The following is a 19,505-nucleotide window of genomic DNA, read 5'->3' as shown; positions in this document are numbered from 1 at the left end:
AGTGGAGATAAAAAGGAATCATAAAAAATGCAAGTAATAAGAAAAAAACAAAAACAAAAAAAAGAACTAATGCAACAAATAGAAAAGAGCTACCAAGATGGTAGATTTTAATTAAGCCATGTGAATATCATAGTAAATGTGAATGATCTAACACACCAATTAAAAAACAGATATTGTCAGGTTGGTTAAAAAAAGTAAGACCCAACTATATGAGGTCTACAAAAAAACCCACCTTAAATATACAGACATAGGTAGGTTAAAAGTAAAAGAACAGAAAAAGATATAGGATGCAAACACTAACCAAAAGAAAGCTGGAGTAGCTATACTATTAACACCCAAAGTAGACTCCAAAACAAGGAATATTAACAGGGATAAAGAGGAATATTACACAACAAGAAAGAGATCAATTCTCCAAGAGGACATAACAATCCTAAATGTGTATGCACTTAAGAACAGATGGTCAAAATACATGAAGCAAAAAGTGATAGAACTGAATGCAGAAATAGAAAAACATATAACTGTAGCTGGAGACTCTAATGTTTCTCTCTGTTATTGATAAAATAAATAGAAGAAAATAAGGACACAGAAGACCTGAAAAACCCTATCAAACAACTTGACCTAATATTTCCAACACATTCTACCCAACAATAGCAGAATACACATTCTTTTCAAGTGCACATTGAACATTTACCAAGCTAGATCATATTCTTGGTCATAAAACAAACGTGAACAAATTTAAAAGAACAGAAATCATGCAAATTATATTGTGGGATAGTAATAGAATTAAACTAGAAATCAATAACAAAAAGATTTCTGGGAAATTCCCAAATACTTGAAAATTAAATGGCGTACTTTGAAATAACACATGGGTCAAGAGGAAGTCTCAAGGGAAATTTTAAATAAATGAAAATGAAAATACACATATCAAAATTGTGGAATGCAGCTAAACCAGTGGTTAGAGGGAAATTTATAGCATTAAATGCTTATATTAAAACAGAAGAAAAATCTCAGATCAGTAATATAAGCTTACCCCTTAAGAAAATAGGAGAGCAAATTAAACCCAAAGCAAGGGGAAGGAAGGAAATAATAAAGATAAAAATAGTAATCAATAAAATTGAAAATAGAAAAATAATAGACAAAATTAATGAAACCAAAATCTGGATCTTTGAAAAGATCAATAAAATTGACAAACTTCTAGACAGACTAAGTAAGAAAAAGATTGAAGATGCAAATTGCCAAAATCAGGAAAGAGAGAACATCACTATATACCCCACAGACATGAAATAGATAATATGAGAATACCACAAAAAATTCTATATCCATAGACCTGACAACTTGGTGAAGTAGACCAATTCTTTGAAAAACATAAACTACCAAACATAAACTACAAAGCTTATTAAGAAGAAACAGGTAACCTGAATTGTCCTTTATCTATTAAAGAAATAAAATTTGCAGTTAAAAACCTTCCTGGGCTGGCCCTGTGGCTTGGCGGTTAAGTGCGCGCGCTCCGCTGCTGGCGGCCCGGGGTTCAGATCCCGGGCGCGCACTGACGCCCCGCTTGTCCAGCCACGCTGAGGCTGCATCCCACATGCAGCAACTAGAAGGATGTGCAGCTATGACACACAACTATCTACTGGGGCTTTGGGGGAAAAAAATAAAATAAATAAAAATTAAAAAAAACCTTCCATCGAAGAAAACTCTAGGACAAATTGGTTTCACTAATGAATTCTATCAAATATTGAAGAAATAATACCAATCCTACACAGTCTCTTCCAAAAATATACCAAAACCAAGTGGGGTTTATCCCAGGCATACAAGGTAGGTTCAACATTTGAAAATCAATCAGTTTAATTAGCCATATAAAATATGAAGAAAAATCACATGATCCTGTCAAAAGATGGAGAAAAAGAACTCAACAAAATTGAAAATCTATCCGGGGCCAGCCTGGTGGCATAGGAGTTAAGTTTGTGTGCTCCACTTCAGTGGCCCAGGGTTCACCAGTTTGGATCCTGGGAGCAGACCTATGCACCGCTCACCAAGCCATGCTGAGGCAGCGTCCCACATAGAGCAACTAGAAGGATGTACAGCTATGACACACAATTATCTGCTGGGGCTTTGGGGAGAAAAAGGGAGGAAGATTGGCAACAGACGTTAGCTCAGGGTCAATCTTCCTCAAAAAAAAAAAATCAACATCTATCCATAACAAAAACTCTCAGTAAACTAGGAATACAAGGGAAATTCCTTAATGTCATGGGGCATCTACAAAAAACCTCAGCTAACATCATACTTAATAGTGAAAGATTGATTGTTTCCCCCTTATGATAAGAAGCAAGGCAAGGATATTCTCTCACCACTCCTACTCAAAACTGTACTGAAATTCTTAGGCAGTGCAATAAGGCAAAGAAAAAAAGAAACAAACAAACAAAGAAGAGGCATCCAGATTGCAAAGGAAGAAATAAAAGTGCCTTTATTCACAGATGACATGATTGTCTATGTAAAAAATCCCAAAGATTCTACCAATAAAGCTCCCAGAAGAAATAAATAAGCGACTTTAGCAAGGTAACAGAATATTATGTCAATATACAAAAGTCAATTGTATTTCTATATACTAGCATCAATAGCAACCCCAAAAATGAAATACTTAAGTCCGAAGCTAACAAAACATGTGCCTGATCTATATCCTGAAAACTACAGAATGCCGATAGAAAAATCAAAAAAGACTTACATAAATGGAGAGAGAAGATACATGGTGTTCATGAATTGGAAGACTCAATATTGTAAAGATATCAATTCTTCATAAATTAATCTACAGATTCAATGCAGTCCCACTGAAAATCCCAGCGGGATTTTTTGTAGGTATTGACAAGCTGATTCCACAATTTACATGGAAAGGCAAAGCAAATAGAAGAGCCATAACAATTCTGAAAAAGAATAAAGTTAGAGGAATTATACTACCTGCTTTCAATACTTATTATAAAGTCACAATAATCAAGACAGTGTTGTGTTAGCACAAAGTAGGCATATAGATCAAAGGAATAGAACTGAGAGTCCAGAAATAAACCCTTACATTTATGGCCAATTGATTTTCAACAAGAGTAAGACAATTCAATAGGGAAAGGATAGTCTTTTCAAGAAATGATGCTGGAACAACCGGACTTCACAAGCCAAAAAAAAAAGAATTTCCTTGACTCATACTTTACATCTTATACAAAAATTAACCCAAAATGGATCAAAGACCTAAGTGTAAATCATAAAACTAGAAAACTTCTAGAATAAAACATAGAAAATTTTCAAGATTTTTGGTTAGACAAAGAATTATTGGATAAAACAACAAAACTTTGATCCACAAAAAGATTAATAAATTGCTTTATCAAAGTTAAAAAAAATTTTGCCCTGAGAAAGACACTGTTATGAGAATAAAAGATAAATCACAGACTGGGAGAAGTTATTTGCAAATCACATTTCTGACAAAGGACGTATATCCAGATTATGTAAAGAACTCTCAAAACTCAACAATAAGAAAACAAACAACCCAATAAAAATAGGTAATCAAAATCTGCATAGCACTTCTATGCTGTAAATTTTTATTTGAATTTGTATATTTTTCCCAGTCAGTTATGGGTCCAAATATAACTTGTCACCAATTTTCATTTGTACCATATTATTTGACCCTGGAATTAGACTTTTGATCTCTGTTTACTTTTGATGCACTTTATATTGATCTAAAAAGAAAAAAAAAATTTTAGTTTTCTTTGAACTCAGGAGATAAATTTCATATACATCTTTAGTAATGAGACTATCTTCCCTATCAAATAAAATTGGCTCTTTAAACACCTAAAAAAAGTTATAACTTTCTGAGGCATCAAAAATTATTTTCTCACTTTTTAAATAATGAACCCTGAATCGCCACATTTTTAATCACCATACTTCCTTCTTCCCCTGTTACCAAATTAAACAATTCAGGAACACAACAATGAAAGAAATGAGCCTTATTTTCCCTTTGCTCATATTTCTTTACTTATTTCTCATCACCTGGTACCATGGTTTGTAAGTTATTGTAAATCATGTTTGAGAACAATGTGAGGTATAACAAACAAAGAGATTCTGCATGAAAGAAATCCTTTAAGATCAAGTTATTCAATACGTAACTTTCTTCTTCCAAGTGAACGTCTTTTTTTTTTTTTGCCCAATACCATACATGTTCAGGCCACATGTCTCTACTGGAAACCAGAGAGAGGATAAACCTTGAAGATTTCCAGCACTAGGCCCAGCTTGTTTCCAACTACTGCATTCTTCTCTTAACTTATTTTATTTTTCACTATAGTATTTCTCATCATCTGACATATGAGATAAAACATACATACATCTCCTTCCAGTAGATTGTAAGCTCCATGAGAACAGAGACTTTGTCTTTCTTGTGTCCCAGAACAGTGTCTGGCACATAGTAGATGCTCAAGAAATATCTGTCAAATGACTGACTGCCCAAGGCATCTCTCTACCTCATTCCCTCACATTCTTCCAGTGATCCTGGCCAGCTCATGGCAGTACTGCTGACGGAAACAACAAACTATGCTGCCTTCCACTCCCTCCTTTCTTCCAGGATTAGTGACCAGGTCTTTTTGCCAATTTCTGTGCTACCTAGATATTGAGGATGGGGAATCATGAAGAGTAGCATCCTTGGTTGCCCAATCTAACTCCAAATGTCCACCAATATCCACCACATCAAATGGAAACAGGAAGCAGAACTCACCTCATACTTCAAATGAAAACAGGCTCAAGGATTTAAAAGCAGCAGAGTAGAGGCTGGTTTCCTACTGAACACAACCACGGATATTCACCCACTGGACCTCTTGTCAGGTGAACTGTTTTCTAGTCCAGGATCTACCACTAACTGCATCTTCACCACGTCCCAGCCTGTTAGTTTGAACACAGGTAATAATACTGAAGACATGATTTAGAACAAGCAAGTAGTCCTCAAGAGGGGGCATGGGAGACAGTGACAGGAGGTGCTGGGGACAGGTGGGGAGTGGGAGGCACAGCAGAGCCATCTGTGAGGCTTTTTCAAACCACACACGGCCCCTCCCTAAACTCCTCCACTCTAATCACACCGACAGAGTGACCACCACAGAGTGGGCCACTGTTGCCGTTACTAATGAGAGGATGAAAAACTCAGAAAAACTTTTCCAGGTTTTGAGTGGAAGTTCTTTGAGGAATGAAACCAAGATGCATGCTTCTTAGTGATACCCAGAGCGGTATCTAACACAGGTACTTCTGTCTCTACCTGTATCTCCCACCTCAGCTCCTTTCCTCCCCTCAGCCACACCCTACCCTCCTCCTATTGTACTCAACTTCTCCTCACTACCCATATAGGCCATGCCTTTCATCATCTGTCACCACCTGTGTGAGACACGGCTGACTGCCTACCTAACAGCCCGACAGGCAGTCTCACTTTCTTCCTTGCTAACAGACTGCTGAGTTTGTTCAGATATGGGGCATCGATGTGCTCAGGGAAGGTGGGCCCTCCCCCAGCTCTAGAAGATTGCTTGGCCAAAACAATCATAGCCACCCTCTTCTCCTTTGCCAGTGACTGGTTTAGGGTGGACATGTGACCATTTTGGCTAATGGCACCTGGCCAAACACACAGGGAACCTCTGGGGAATTTTATCCTTTGTTATCAAGAGAAGCACTGAGAAGCAAGCCCTGTCCCTCCCTTTCTGTTTTGGACATTATCATGTGAAGACCTGATGGAGCTCCAGACACCCTGTGGCAGGGCAGGGAAAATCAAAAGAATCTTCAAGAAGCCAACCTAGAGCTGTGACCAGTTTGAACCACCTTACCTCCAGACTTCTTAAGCAAGACTGTAACGTAACCTAAATAATGTTACTTACAACAGAAAGTACCCTAACTCATATCCTACCACAGGGCTTGGGAACTCCCTCCAACTCTAGTTTTCTCCCAGAGCAGCCCTACTCACCTCCAATTTAGAGGTCAACTGTAGCTTCCCTGGGAAATCTTCACTATATCCCCAGACAGTTAAACAGTCCCAGGCACTGTTATCTGCACATCTTCCAACTAGACTGTGAGTTTCTCAAAAGCAAGCATTTCACCCGTAACAGACGTCCTGCCATATGGTGGGCATTTATTAAATGTTGAATGAAAGAATGAACATGCAGGATGCCTTCCATGCATTGGATAAAGACTTGACGACTGACAGAGTTATGACACCCAGACTGTCTACACTCTACTATAGACTTCCTTTAGGTGGTGGTGAGCAAAGGCAGAGATAGTGCAATGGACATGTCCTATTTTTGTCTGCCCAGAATGCAGACTTCTCAATGGGAAGTGACCCTCCCCAATCTCTGGCAGCTGGGGTGGGACTGTCTACCACAGTGGCTGAACTAACCCCCCCAGGCACTGCTGGCATCTGGGTAAAGTACCCACTCCTATCACGGAAACCCACTCCCCGTCCACTGAGATGGCTTATCCCCACTTTGGTCTCGTATATCCATAGGATTTGCTCTAGAATGGAGGAGATGGAAGAAGAGAAAAACTCTCCCCACCTCCTCTCTCTGAAGGAGCAGATAAACCTGAAGGTGCTAGTGCTGTTTATCACTGCATACTAAGAACCAGTCACCAGAGGGAAAAAGAGTCAAGATATATAAGAGAGAACAAGCCCTGCAACTTTATGAGCCCCCAGGTCTAGCTATGCCTGAAGCTAAACCTCAGCCATTACATTTATGTGACCTAATCAACTCCTATATTGCATAAGGCAATTTTCAAGCGACCAAAATCCAACCCAAAGAAAACAATTCTGACAAACACAGTCAGCAATGATGAGAGCAGCCTGATAACACCCCTTCTGTCTACAGGGCCTGTGCCCTGGCACCTCTCAATCTTGGCTTCCAGGATGGTGTCAGCAAGTAAGACAGCTTGGGGGAGGCCTGGCCATGAACAAGTCAGAGTGGTCAAGAATGCCCACCCACTGCTGAAAACACACACCACGGCCACCACCACGGTTTCCTCCTAAAGGAGGCTAATCTGAGCCTCCTGGATCTCTCTTCTATCCAGAAACGTATGAGGCTCTTGGAGGCATGAAGTGTTATATTAACACAGAGAAAAAAAAATGCAGAAAACTTTCATCAAGCATTGTGCTATGCATTTTACGAACATATAATTTAAGGCTGTTGTAATGATTATAATACCCATTTTACCTTTGAGGAAACAGGATCAGCGAAGTTAAGTAACTTGCTCAAGGTCACGCAGCTAGTGACTAGAATTTAAACACCATTCTAGACTTGCTCCACTTTCTCACTCTGACCGCCAGGCCCTGGGGGATGGACAACACCCCTCCACCTCCACTCCCATCACGACCCAGGGCACACAGCCCTGCAGCCTTACAACCTAAGGCCCCTGGAGTCAGGCAGCCTCGCATTTTCAGCTTTTTGGAAGCCCCAGGTAACTAACCCATGTGCAGATCATTTATTCAACACCAAAAGTAAAAAGCTGGGCTGTGCGAGCAGCGGCTCCTGCGCGGGCGCCAAGCGAAACGCCGCAGAGGGAGAGGCGGGAGCTCGCTCTCGGCTCCTCCATCCGCCTTGAACCCCGCGCCCCTAGCTCCGCGTTCTCACCCCGCAGTCCGGCCCCCAGCCTCTCTTCTCCTCCCACCAGCGCCACAGAAACGGTGCCTCCGCGGCGCTCTGGGCACTTACAGAGCACGCAGCCCCCGCCCCGGCTCCTGCCCCAGATGTTGGCAGTTGTTGGCCCCGGGGCGGCGACCGGACCCCGGCCCCTCCGCTGCGCCGCGGCCCCCGCTGCCCGGGCGCGCCGGGCGGGGGCGCCCCGCATGGCCAGCCTCAGCCGCGCGGCCCCCAGGGCCGGGGCGCGGGGTCCACGGTCCCCAGCCGCCCGCCGCCCCCAGCCCGCCGCGCCGCCGCTCACCTGCGCGCCCGCGGCCGCCGGGCCTCTCGGCGCTCCTGCCCGGCCGGCGCTGGCTGCGGCCGCGCGGGGCGGGGCGGGGCGCGGCTGCTGCCCGCCCCGAGCCCCCTGGGGCGCCCGGGAGGGGGCCGGGCCGGGACAGGTGGGCCCCTCCCGCCAGCCAGCGGCCCCGGGCTCGGGCTCCTCTGCGACTCCTCGGGATCCTCCGCGGGGTGGAAGGGAGACCCGGGCGGCCGCGTCAATAGGTGACACCTGGGACGGTTGGTGCTCTGCAGGCGGCGGGGAGCCGACTCCGGCCTGTTTCCCCCCAGCCTGGCCCGCTCAGGAAATGGAGCACGGGGCATGGAGCCAGTTTCCACCGAGCCCGAGGAGGGGGAGACGCCAACCCCTTTCTTTGTGGGATGTAGAAACCGAGGACCTAGACCCCCCGGGTGAACATGATAGGACCAAAGAGCAAGTTAGTTCAGAACTGGAAGAACTCAGGCCTTTCCGACCTTTCCGCCCCACCCATCCCCACCTCACCCACCCTTCAAATGATTCTCCCCCTTTTTAATAAGGGCTTTCAGCTATAAATAAGATCATTTCAGATAATGATGTCCTCCCCACCTCTAGACTGTAAGCCCCAGGCCCCGCAGAAACCTCGCAAGTCCTCTGTTGGATCACCAGAGCCGTGAACAAACCCAGGACAGGCAGGCGCTCAGTTAACGCCTGATGAACGAATGAGATGGGGCCCAGTCTTTTGAGTCCTGCCTCCTGCTGTCCCCCCAGGCCAGAGTTGTTCAGCATCGCTCCAACTTGACCAGGGAGAGCTCAGAGTCAAGCTGCCTGGCTTCCAAGCCACCTATCCTCTCTGTACTGCTTACCTCCCCTCCGACTGCAAGCCAGGCAGCTGGCCTGTGGGAGGTCTACCCTCCCAGGGCCCCTTTGTAAGGGAGCAAGCAAGCCTTTAACTGCTGAAGGTATCACAGGCAGAGGAACTAAGAAATATCTCACTGTCCTGCCAGCCTTGCACTGTGGAAACATAGCCCAGAGTACGGGTGACTGACCCAAGATCCCACAGCTGGTAGCAGAGATGAATCTGGGGCCCTGGAGGGGCTGGTGGGACCTGAAGCTGGGAAGTCTTGCCCCGGGTCAGAACTTCTGCAGACATGGGACTTGGGTTTGGTCTGAGATCTCCAATCCATGATCTGTCCCAGCCTCTCAGAGGTCAAGTGTGACATGAGCCACTTGCATTTACTGAGGCCTTGACAGTTTCAAAAACAAAGATGTGTCGAAATAGGATGGAAAGAATGTGGTATATTTTTTTAAGTGTTCCATTGAACAAATGAATGGCCTTACACACACACACACACACACACACACACACACGAGATGTGTGATGCTTCTATTCACACGTTAATTTCAAGACTCATTAAAGAAATCCATTCCAAGTGCGCTACAGGAAACGCTGTTCAACTTGAAAGTTACATAGAGAATGTTCCCTCTTATGACTATTTCAATACACTTCTATGACTGCATATTAAACTTCAAAGGCCATAATTGGAGGCTGTCTGTTAAGGTGAGGTCAAGGCCAAGTGCCCTGCTCCACCCTCCCCCCAACAATAGGCTCAACAGGCCTGGACCCCCATCGCCTGTCATCAGTGAGTCCTGCACAGATCGGTGTTTACGATGTGGTGTTGCCTGGCTGGCTGCTTCCCACTGGGCAAGGTCAACCTGGCAACAAGTTGCAGAGGATGCCCCACCCAGGTGTGCCCTACTCCAGTGCACTCCCTCTATGGCCCATGGGGAGGCTGGTGTCCCAGGGTGGGGCTGTGGGAACAGCCACTTGCACCAGCAAGTAGGGCTGAGCTCAGGAGCCCCTCCAGGTGTCACCCACTCAAAGTGGACCCAGCCCTTCCTCTCTGTTGGCTTCAGTCAGTGGAGCATGTGATCCCCTGTGATTTAGGATCCTCTCGCTGTGTGTGATCTTGGCTGGGCCAGTCTGGTAAGTGATGGCACCCAGACTGGCCTGGGAATCATCAGGAAGGCACAAGTTCTGCCCTGGCATTCATGTTCTCTCTGTCTGTGTCTGTCTGTCTGACTCTTTCTCTCCCCTGGGCTTGCTGAATAGCCCTGGGCATGTTCCTCAATTGTGCATTTCTCCCACTTGGGAAACGTGAAATCAGACAAGATCTGTGCTTGAAGTTCTTTGCTTGAAAGGGGTATCTGAAATATGCTCCTATACCATTGTGAGGTTAAGGGAAATAATGCATGTGAAGGGCTTGAGCACAGCCCCAGCACAAAGCGCCTGCTCAATGATCAGTGCTCTTACCGTCATTCATTTGGCTCAGACTGGCAATGCAGAGAGCCAGCTGATGTCTGATAGACATCAAAGTGCTGAAAATAGGGACAAACCCACTGATAGACTTCTTAAGAATCTAGAATGAATTAATTAATCCTTGCAAATAACTGTGTGTGTTACTGTTCTCTGCTGGTCCCTAGGAAAATTATATTTGAACTAGGAAACCTTCAGTTTCTTCTCTATTTCTAGTTCTCTGATAGCAACATGAAAGAGAAATTATCCAAAGAGGAAATAATCCAAAAAATTTCTGAGCCTCGGGATATATTTACCTTCCTAATTTTTCCTACCCTTACTTAGGACTCAGTGTGTGCATTAGTACTGTTTATCATTTTCTGAGCACATTTTTCAAGGAGACAATGCATATAAAGTACCTAGGATAGTTCTTGGCACATAGTAGCTACTCAATTAATTATAACAATTATGGGAGAAGTGTAGGGAAGTGCCAGAAATATTAGGGTCAGAAAGAGCTATGAATTCAGGTAGGCAAATCTGATAACCATTTGATTAGGTTACCTCAAACTTTAAGTTCACTGGCTTTGGAATCAGACTGTTTGGGTTCAAATCCAATCACCACTTACAAAGTGTGTTAATCTCTCTATGCCCCAGTTTACTCATCTCTAAAATGAAGATAATATAGTATGTCATAGGAAAGCAGGGAGACATAAAAAAAGCAGGCATGATTCTAAATGCTTCGATTCTCTCTTGAAAGCTGACTTTAGAGTATGAACTCTTCATCAAGGTCCACAGACCCTGAAACCAGATTCAATGTTCTGTGTCTACATACATTTTTCCTAAGGAGAGCATCCACAGCTGTCCTTAGATTTCCAAAGATGTTTGGGTCTCAAGAATAGTTAGGAAGCACTGCCTTCCGGACTTAGCCAAGGGTTTTGAAGTTGGGAGACTTGTTAGAGATCAAGCAGGCCACCATTCCCAAACATCCTTGAGGAGGCTCACCTGGGATGCCGGCTCAAGACACAGATCTCTGCTCCTGAGAATTCTGATTCAGGAGACAGAGTGGCTTTTGAATAAGCTCTCCAGGTGCTACTCACCTACAGGGGAGCCTGGGAAACTGACCTCATCCAACTTTCTCATTTCTCAGGTGAGGAAACAGGCCCAGGTATTGGTTCAATTTGGAACAGCTCCCACCCCACATCTGCAGAGAAGCCTCCCTTCCCTCTAGATCAAGCCCTTACTCCCCCCAAACAAAGGAAGACAAATGGTACTTCCTCCACATGGTTCACTCGATGAGCACTCTAAAAACAAAATCAGGGTTCTTTTTTTTTTTTTTATAATTTTTATTTATTTATTTTTCCCCCAAAGCCCCAGTAGATAGTTGTATGTCATAGTTGCACATCCTTCTAGTTGCTGCATGTGGGACGCAGCCTCAGCATGGCCAGAGAAGCGGTGCGTCGGTGCGCACCCGGGATCTGAACCAGGGCCGCCAGCAGTGGAGCGCACGCACTTAACCGCTAAGCCACGGGGCCGGCCCAAAATTAGGGTTCTTTTAAGAGGAAAATAAAACATGCAGCCACCTCTGTGTTAGCCCTTTAAATCTTTTTTTATTTGTTGAGGTCATATTGGTTTATAAGATTATATAGATTTCAGATGTACATGGTTATATTTCAGCTTCCGTATACACTACGTCGTGTTCCCCATCAAAAGTCTAGTTGCCATCCGTCACTGTACACATGTGTGCCTTTACCCCTTCCACCCTCCCCCACCCCACGTCCCCTCTGGTAACCACCAATATGTTCTCTGTATCTATGTGTTTGTTTGTTTTTATCTTCCACATATAAGTGAAATCATATGGTATTTGTCTTTCTCCGTCTGACTTATTTCACTTAGCATAATTCCCTCAAGTTCCATCCATGTTGCTGCAAATGGCAAGATTTCAGTTTTTTTATGGCTAGGTAGTAGTCCATTGTATATACAAACCACATCTTCTTTATCCATTCATCCGTTGAGGGGCACTCAGGTTGTTTCCACGTCTTAGCTATTGTGAATAATGCTGCAATGGACATAGGGGTGCAAAGATCTTTTCAAATTAGTGTTTTCCTATTCTTTAGATAAATACCTGGATGTGCAATAGCTGGATCATATGGTAGTTCTGTGCTTTCCTCTTAAAGAAGCCTAGATCTTTCTTGCCAAGACTGCTGATACCTTACCCCAGCACCCCTCCCTCACCCAGCTCACTGCCCTCCACACATCCCATCGCATCTAGCTTTACTATTTGAACAGCTGAGGCTATTCAGCTAACACTTTCAAGCGACATCCTACAAAAATGTAGACGTTTTGTTCCACTTCCTAAAGCCACAGGCTAATTAGACACTGAACAGGGGACTCCAGTATGGTGCTATTTAGTTGCATGAGGCCCACAATGGGAAACACTTCTTTCCTGGCAGATCTTGGCGAGAATTGAATCGGAAGCAAGAACAGGGCAGGCAGCAGCTGCAGCAAGAGTGGCAATCAAAGTTATGTTTCAGGGAGGCCCAAAAAATGTCAGCTTAAGAATTATCAGATAAAATCCAGACTCCTCTTTTCGGTTGGTGGCATTCTCTCCATGCTTCCCAAGGGCAGCCAGAGATGCATGTGTTTCTTTTGTGTTTTTGATGCTCATCAATCACAGAGTCCTGATGTAGCAAAAAGCTGAAATAACCTCCCCAAAGTGTGTTGGGCATACCTCTCACGTACTAGGCCAGCAGGCAAAATTTCCAAGGTGGCACACTGCAGCAGTTCCGTTTTCCTGAGAAGACGACTATAAAAACATGCAGGTGGCTCCCTCAGGCCCGTGCTTGACCCTGAGGCTGGGCAGCGAGTCAGCTTTTCCATATTTATCCCTCAGTGGTATCCTTTACACTCCCGGGGACTGTGGATCAGTGTGAATTTGCTTGGCTGTCTAAAACACATCAGCTGGGGATGTGTTGCCCTCTTTTCCTTGGGTTTCAGAGCAAGCACTGAAGCATGAACTGCAAATGTACGGGTCTGCTTACAAAGTTGCTGGCTACAAAAATGTCCAAATGCCTTTGTTGTTGTATTTCTAAGCCCAGGAAAGAAGTTCTTGATTATTCCAAATTTACTTCTTATTTATGAAGGCAACACAAACGTATTTATCATCTTTTTACTTCGCTAGGTCAATGAGGAACTGAAAAATCAACGTGGAGAAAATTCTTTGTGTAAAATCAGAGTTCTATTACCATTAACACACAAAGCAAAATCTTTCTCAGGACCTTGGCACTTGCTGTTCCTTCTGCTTGAAACTGTCTCCAGGTCTTTGCAAGGCTGGCTCCTTCAATCATTCACAGAGGCCTTCCCTGACCACTTTTCCTGGTTGAAAGCAGATCCGAGGCACTTGCTGTCACAGCTCCCTGTTTTGTTTCCCTCATAGCACTTGAATGTACTGAATCATTTTAGAAATTGTGGTTCACTGGTTTATAATTTACTCCTAAGAAAATGAAGACTTTGTCTTGTCTTATTCACCACCTCTCCCCAGCTCTGAAAACAATGCTGAGTCCAAAGTAGTGTTCAAATATTTGTGGAAAGAAGGAATGAATGATAAGAGTTTTGCAGAAAGCCTTGAGTCCATCACATGGAGATTTCAGCTGCTCCTGTTAGAAGGCAGCTTAGGTCTGGGAGGAAGCTCTGCTCTGGGGTGAAGCAGGATTTCAGCTCAGTCGCTCTCTGTTCCTTGGCAGCCGTATTACCCAGGGAAGTTGAACTTCCTGGTTAAGAATGTGAACTCTGCAGCCAGCCACCGTTTCCTAATTCTGTGGTGTTGGGCACCTCATTCAACCTCTCCATACCTGTTTCTTCATCTGTATATGGGGAGAATAACAGTACCACTCTCATCCATTCCTAGTTAAGAGATTCCAGAATGCACATGAAGGACTAGCTGTTATGGTGAGCCAGGCGTGGTACTAAGCACTTTACTTCACAGAGAGGTTAGATAACTAATTTGAGGCACTCGGTTCATACAGGGAAGTGTGGGAGTGCCTGGAACTCCGCTCTATAGACAGCTGAAGTCCACTCTTGGTCACCAGGTTCCTGGAACACAGTACACACGCAACAGAGGACTATGACAAAATGTTTCCACACAACTCATATCAGGCATTTCTCGACCTTAGAAGGTCAGAGCAGCGTCCATGGCCATCATAGTTACTGTGACTTCGATCTTTGCGGGCCAGGGGTTGGTGCATCAGAGTGAACCCAGATAAAGTGAGGTGCTCTGGGCTCGGGCTCTCCATGTGTGATGTGAGGGGAGTCATCTCACCTTGCTGGGTAGAACCAGGTGATTCCCAGTGTCCCTCATGGTCTTCTCTTCCGCTCTGAGTATTGGTGATGTACACTTTATTTCTTCTAAGAACTTCCCAATTTATTGGCTCAATACAGTAAGGTGAAAACCACTTTAAAAGGCACTATTTATTTACAGCAACTCATAGGGGAAATTGGGAATGGCAAAAATTGAGATGGACAAGAAGAGGACCGTAATAGAAGGAATCGGAGCTTTAGAGCCAAAACTAATCACGTGACCTTGGACAAGTTACTTCACTTCTTTGGATTTCGGTTTTCTCCTGGGTTTAAGGTCTGAGAGGAGACGAGTATAAAGCAGAGGCCATGATCGTAGTCCTTTCCTGTGTACGAGCGGCAGGCCCACATGCAGAGGACAGACCCAGCCTGCACCGTACAGTGAGTACCTGCCTCCGGTGTGCGGTGCCAGGAGGGGACTTTCAGATCCGGGCTCTTTCTAGCAGAGGGAGCAGACAGCTTGTTTCCAGATGCTGGCACAGGCTGAGTGTACTTTTGCGTGCCAGCTTGACTAAGGGACTCCTCGTGTAGCTCTAATCTCACTTTGGGGAACTTGTTAAGCTCCTACGAAGATGCTGCTGGGATGCACGCTCTCAGCACTAGCTGCGATTACCAGGAAGCTGAATGGATGTGATTCATGATCCAGCGGCGGAGCCTCCAGGATGAACAGCCTCCCGGCACAGAGAGTGGTCACTAGTGGAAACCCTACTCATTGGAGTTCTTGGGAGGGTAGGACATATTCTGTCCCCATGAAATAGCCTGAGCAGCTTTTCCCAAAAAGGAAAAGGGTGGCGGAGTGAGAAAAGCACCCTAAACAGAGAGCTGCAATGAGATTTGATGTCACTGGGTGGAATCAGGTGGTTCCCAGCGTCTGCTCCTACTCGCCTCTCCCACTCTAAGTGTCGGTGATGATAGGTGAAGGCATAGCTGAAGTCGAAGGAGAAAATACCTTCTCCGGGGAATTTTTTGATAATAACCATCCCTCACACTTGAGTAGCACTTCGATAAAATGCTTGCACACAGTTGCTCATCTGATCCTCACAACAAACTGTGAAGAGTGGAGGGTAGTGGGCTAAAAATGTCCATAATTCAGGTATGAAGAGGAGGTCATTGAGACATGGTGCTGTTAAACAACTTGACCACGATCCCACAGTTGGTCGATGGGAACTAGAGAATTGGATCCAGGTCCCAATTCCATCATTCTTTCCATTTTGGAATTACTCAGTAGTGTCACTGCCTGTTAGCCAGTGTTCCAGGGGTCATGTCCCAGAAGGGGGCTTTGCAGGGCAGCAGGGACACCTGGGTGGGGGGCTGGGGTCTGTTGGCATTGGCTGAAGGAGTTGGCATCCCGTAGCCTAGACAAATCTGCCATCAGCCTGTCCTTCCCAATCCATCAAGAGCATCCTCAGACAGGAGAGGCACAGGTAGGAATCTGTGGTGAAGCAGGGGGCTCACAGGGGAACCCCACTTGTGGTGTTTCCATGTAGCTGGACTTGCATATGCATGTGTGGTATGATTGGCACGTTTACTTTTTCTAAAACCTAAAGTACTAAAATGAGATCCTATTAGTCATTCATGACAGGGTGGGAGGTGAGGTAGGGGGCAGCTATTAACAGCAGGCCTCCCTGAGCAGCCTCCTCCAAAGCCTCACACGGACCTGGGGATGAGGGAAACCCACCCAGTGCCCCCTGAGACCTTCTGTTAGAGCCGGCTGAGATGCGGCACAAGAACTCTGCTTTATTCTTAGCTTAAGAAGCCAAAGAATATGGGTTATATATTTAAAAATGCAAGCAGAGATAATTAGTGTCCTAAAGAGAAAAAAGTCCACATGGATAATGATAAGTTAAATTCTTACTGCACACAGCTTGAAAATTGTGACAGAAGTGATTGCCGCAATTCTAAGTGTCTGTTACAGATGAAAAAGATTCTGACAACTGCTGGCTGCACACGGCCTTCCTTTAGAAGCCCCTCTAATTCTGTGTTATCAGGCACCCCTGCTGTGAGGCATCCTCTTTCATTATTATTTCCATGATTCTTTCCTAGACGCATCTGATTGCTTAAAGTAATTCAAATGACAATGAGGTCTCAGATTCCTAAGGAGAAAACACAGAAAAATTGCAAAGGTATAGAACTTTGTATAAATTCTTTACAAAAGGATTTTTGAGGCTGGTTGCTGGTTATCACTACACACACACACACACACACACACACACACACACACACAGCAGTGTTCTGAGAGGCAGTGTTGCTAGCTGTTGAGAGCACTAACATTAGGACCAGACTGCCAGGGTTTCAATCCTGGCTCCTCCTCCTGCCAGCTGTGAGACCTTGGGCAAGTTACTTTAACTTCTCCGTGCCTGTTTCCTTCCTGGTAAAGTGGAGATAATGATGCCTACCTCATGGGGTTATTAGGAGGATTAGATGGATTAATACATATAAAGCACTTAAAACAGTGTCTGGCAGACAGCCAGATTGGTCTTTGGCATTAATTGACTGCTTATTGCATCGTTCTGAGCATTATAAGTTCCTGGTGCTGATACATGTCATCCAGAGCAAGTTTGCCCATTTCTCTAATTTCATGTATACTACTTTCTGCGGGAGTAAAATATTATAGGTAAATCTTTTGAAAAGCTATACTATGAGAATAATTTGCAGCCTGGTCATGAGGAAGGGTACGGGCTTGGAGGGTGCTACACGGGGAGGGGCTCCCAAACAGAAACTCCTCTGCACTGGGGAAGCGAAGCAGATAGAGAATTCCAGCCTTTTCTATCCATGGTGTGGCAAGCGGAAGGATCCACAGGGGCTACCTGGGAGTTGTATTATTTTGAAACCAACTGACCACATAGAGATTGTGTTTTCCTTGCAGACTGGATGAAGAACCAACAACACCGAATGAGGGTAAAAATCCCACTGCTCAGGGTGCCTTCTGTCAAGTGAGTCCACATTTTCATCTGATGTGATGCTTCCTGCTTCTGTTCAATTTATTATGTACATAACACAGATCACAAGATGTAACCTGTCACAAATGCTAGAATTAAACCTGCCATCAGTAATTGCTTTTGCAGATTACAGCTTCAGTTCCACATTCTCCCACAGATGCTCCAGGTCTGTACTTCTGAAACTGGTAAACAGTTAGCCATTGATGATTAAGTAGCTAGTAACTAAAGTTTTTTTATCTTTTTTGCAATTATTGATTATAGCTTTTAGCTGTCCACCTACCCATTGTTAACTGTGCTGCTTAGGCAATATGCTATCTGACTCCAACTAGGTTCCCGGAGATAACATCTCCCTTGGGGCTGGGTCACCATGGTAATGGGTGTTTGAGGTGTTTTTCAGGAATTAGGACCCCTTTGTCCAGTTCAGGCCAGTTGAGAACACCAACCCATCAACTGGGCCTGCGCAGATGCCCATTAAGTGACCTTTTGACGTCAAGAGGCTACAAACTCCACCCTCAGGTAATGCTAACGCCGCCATTTTGTGAACATGCGTCCTATGAAGAGGCATAAAGTTTGACTACGCTTGCACAGATCATCAATTACCTCACCACTCCTCACCTCCAATCATCTATCTCTACACTTCAGACCACCCTGCCCCCTACCCAATAAATATCCCTGAGCCCCCCTTTTCGTGGAGGCGGATTTGAGACTCATTCTCCCATTTCCTCACTTAGCTGCCTTGTGATTAAAACCCGCTCTCTGCTGCAATCTCATCTCGGTGTTTGGCTTTGTGGGCGACTGGCAAAAACGATCCTGGCTCGGTAACACTTCCAAGGCACAGCCCAAGCACTGTCCAGAGCTCGAAAGAACAGGAAACCTCAAGAAAGACTTGCAGGAACCCAGGGAACACTGGGTGTCAACGCAGTCCTACTGCTTTGCAGAGCCGCTGCGTTCTGCTGCGTTTGGGGACCTGTGGGATCATTTCCTACTGATATTGAAATTTGCTTTCAATCAGGTTTTTTCAGGGGACTGCTTTCCCATCTCAAATAGCAGGCTTCAGCCTAAATATTCATCCACCACATTTGAAATTTGACTACATAAGTCACCTTTAATAATCGGGTATCTGGAAACCGCCTCTTCCAAGTTCTTTGGAGAATAACAACTTCAAGAAAGACGGATAAGACATCATAAAAGCGCATCATGAGCAGTGCCCTAAATTCCACTTACAAAACGTTCATTTGGCATCCCTCCTTCCCACTTTTAATTGATTAAAGCAGTTTACTGTCTGGCTTTCATGCAACATTAACCAAACCAAGAACGAGAAGGAGGGTGTTTCACATACACAGTGCCATGCGTGGCCGCTGGATTCCAGGGACCCCAGGGAGGGAAGTCTCCTTGCTAAGAGAGCAGATAACAATAATCCCGTGTCCTGCCATTCATTGTTCTCCAAAGGCTTCCCACTCTAGCATCCTCTCACAAGATCTCAGACCTGTAATACTACTAGTAATCAGTAGGTTAAACATGAATACAAACACCCCAACCCTTCTCAAAAGATGCCAATAATCTCAACATAGACTGAACTCCAATGCATTAGTTGATGAACGCCAATGTTCTGAAATGTACGAGTGGAATAAGTACCTTTCTTGGTCAAGAAGAAATTCAGCTAAGATACTGGTCTACTGAGCTTTAGCTCAATCCTACTTTTAAAAAAGGTAAGACACTTAATGACACCAGTCGCTACCTTTCAGTGTTGAAGGAACAAATGTCAGGTTTTCTTCGTTCTTCAATTAAAAAAAAAAATTAAAAACAGATATTCAAGCAAAGTAAAAGACAAAAAGGTCAAGGTTGCCTTTACTCATGCTTCTAATTCGAGCAGCTGCTAACGGAAATGAACTCCTTTGAGGCCAGACAATGGCTCATCCTAACACTGGCAGTGAGGGCTTAAATGAGAGTGCCTTTAGGATGACTCAAATAAGAAAAAACAGACAAGC

General features: G+C 44.7%; 1 protein-coding gene across 18 annotated transcripts in view; it reads right to left on the bottom strand.

Moving 5' to 3' along the window:
- Window positions 1-8,010, bottom strand: part of LYPD6B (LY6/PLAUR domain containing 6B) — a 164,105-nt gene extending 156,095 nt beyond the window's left edge. For 16 of the 18 annotated variants that reach the window (XM_087435160.1, XM_087435162.1, XM_087435163.1 and 13 more), the window contains exon 1: window positions 4,751-4,915. The gene's annotated coding sequence lies outside the window, so the exon portion shown is untranslated. Of the gene's footprint in view, window positions 1-4,750; window positions 4,916-7,938 lie in introns of those variants that run through there. The other 2 variants (XM_087435172.1, XM_087435164.1) reach the window with 2 other exon arrangements.
- Window positions 8,011-19,505: the final 11,495 nt, after the last annotated feature.

This window comes from Ceratotherium simum, chromosome 9 (genome assembly GCF_057802395.1).
Source record: "Ceratotherium simum simum isolate JZ-2026a chromosome 9, ASM5780239v1, whole genome shotgun sequence".
NCBI classification, from domain to species: domain Eukaryota; kingdom Metazoa; phylum Chordata; class Mammalia; order Perissodactyla; family Rhinocerotidae; genus Ceratotherium; species Ceratotherium simum.
This window is presented reverse-complemented; position numbering and strand designations above follow the sequence as displayed.